Source organism: Heptranchias perlo, chromosome 24, assembly GCF_035084215.1.
Source record: "Heptranchias perlo isolate sHepPer1 chromosome 24, sHepPer1.hap1, whole genome shotgun sequence".
Classification (NCBI taxonomy): domain Eukaryota; kingdom Metazoa; phylum Chordata; class Chondrichthyes; order Hexanchiformes; family Hexanchidae; genus Heptranchias; species Heptranchias perlo.
Window position 1 is genome coordinate 13,164,073 of NC_090348.1, and position 2,275 is coordinate 13,166,347.

Genomic DNA, 2,275 nt, shown 5'->3' on the forward strand with positions numbered 1-2,275 from the left:
CACTCACTCTACCTTTGATATCAGGTATGTCAATAGGTGTGTCAGTACAGAACAAACCTCACTCATTCTTCTCTAGAGATCAAGTGTGTCAGTTGGTGATTCAGCACAGAAAAACCACACTCAGAATTAACATTGTGACCTCTTCCTGAAATGTGACAAAATGTCTTTCCAAATATTTTTAACCGTCCTTTTACGACAAGGAGATTAAAATTAAAACCACAGGGCCTGTATGTCTTTGGTAGCATTTCCTCACTTTTACCTTGAAAAAGACGTTCATTGTTGTATACAAAACAGAAATAATGGGGTAGAAATTGGTATGTGTTGCTCCCGTTTGGCAGATAACAGTTTACAGTGGGACATCCTGCACCCAATCTGCGCAACCGTTCGGCCCGAAAACTAAAATCTACTCCAGTGTTTTTTGGTAAGGATACATGGAACCTGCTGGATGGAAATACAGGCCAGGAAAATGAAAGTAAAATGTATGTAATTTACGGATTAAAAATGGTCAGTGGGAGATTGTTCTGCAGGTTTCCTCTGCTGCCTATTTTAGAGTTGTTCCATTATGCTTCCAGTAATAATTAATTCAGTGATTGAGTGGTCAATCTATAGAACAGACTCCCTAGGAAGACGATGGAAGCAGATTGTGTTGATTCATTCAAATTCAAATTAAATAGACTTTTTTCAGAAAATAATATTTTGGGATACTGTAATTGAGTAATTTGAGACATGACATATGGTAGGAACAGGTGATCTTGGACCTATGGTTCCCAAAGCTTTCCACCACTGGGGTTTTCCCCACCTCATGTCTGGGTCTGTTGTAGACTAATTGATAGAGAGTGATTGCCATGGTTAGTCAACAACTCCATTATCATTCTGTCATATGACGACTAGGATGGTAGAAGGTGAACTAGATGGAACCTAATCTTTTTTTGTCCAGCAGTTCTGATGTTCCTATGATGCTGAGGAGCTCAAACACAGAAATAGTTCATGACATGAACAAATATATTTCTATTTTACTTTGGATCCCTGGTTTCATCTAGTGCCAATAATGATTTTGCCATTGATCCTAATGTTTCCTATTATTTCTTATTCCTAATAAGAATATATAATGATGTGTGGATGGTTCACAGATTGTTTCACCTAGATTATTGATTTATCATTGCATCAGGAGGAAATTGAAACAAATTTTCAGCATCATGTGTAATGCTCAATTTGTTGCACCAAACTGATTTTTAGCACTTTGCCAACTTTGAGATGTGTGTACCAAGGTAAAATAAATTAAAAGTAAATGATGTGAGTGGCTGAGTGGGCATTATGTTTATCATTCCTGCCTTCACTATAGAAGATGACAATAAACTATCGAAGTATCGAATACAGTTCTAGACATCCTGTTATAAAAGTAATGAGAAAAGTACAGTGAATAGTCACCAGAATGGTATCAGGAATGACAGGGCATAGTTATGAAGAGAGGCTCAAAAACTTAAACAGGGAAGGTTGGAGTGGGATCCAATAGAGCGTTTCAAAATTAATAACATTTTTAAAAGGGTAAATCATGAAATATTGTTTCCCCTGATTGGCAAATCGGTAACAAGGGGCCATAGACTTGGGGTTATCACTGGACGAACAACAGGAAACACACAAGAAATTTTTCACACAGAGGGCTCTTAGAACATGCATGCTTTACTACATGATGTGGAGATGCCGGTGATGGACTGGGGTTGACAATTGTAAACAATTTTACAACACCAAGTTATAGTCCAGCAATTTTATTTTAACATTTGCCTGAGGAAGGAGAAAATCTCCGAAAGCTTGTGAATTTAAAATAAAATTGCTGGACTATAACTTGGTGTTGTAAAATTGTTTACAATTGCTTTACTACAAGTGGTGATTGAGACTGAGGTTATAACATCCTTTGAAAGAGAATTGGATAAGAGTTTGAAAAAGGATATAAAAGGAAATTGGATCAGGGCAGGGAAATGGAATTTGATTAGATGGCTGACAGGGTGAATGGCTTCCTTCTATAATTTCTAAGATTCTATTACTGCAAATAACAGATCCTGGAATTTGAAAACAAATATATTTGTATATTCATAGCCACACATGATGCATTGCCTGGACTTCACAACATGAAGCTACGTGTGAGCTACGTTGATTGATTTACCTGAATGTGATTGTCTTTAAAATTGTCAACCTTGTGTAAAATTTTCATGCCATAGTTTTCACAAGGAATGCAAATCATTTTCAAATCTACTGGCAGTGTGTAGGATTTGTGCTA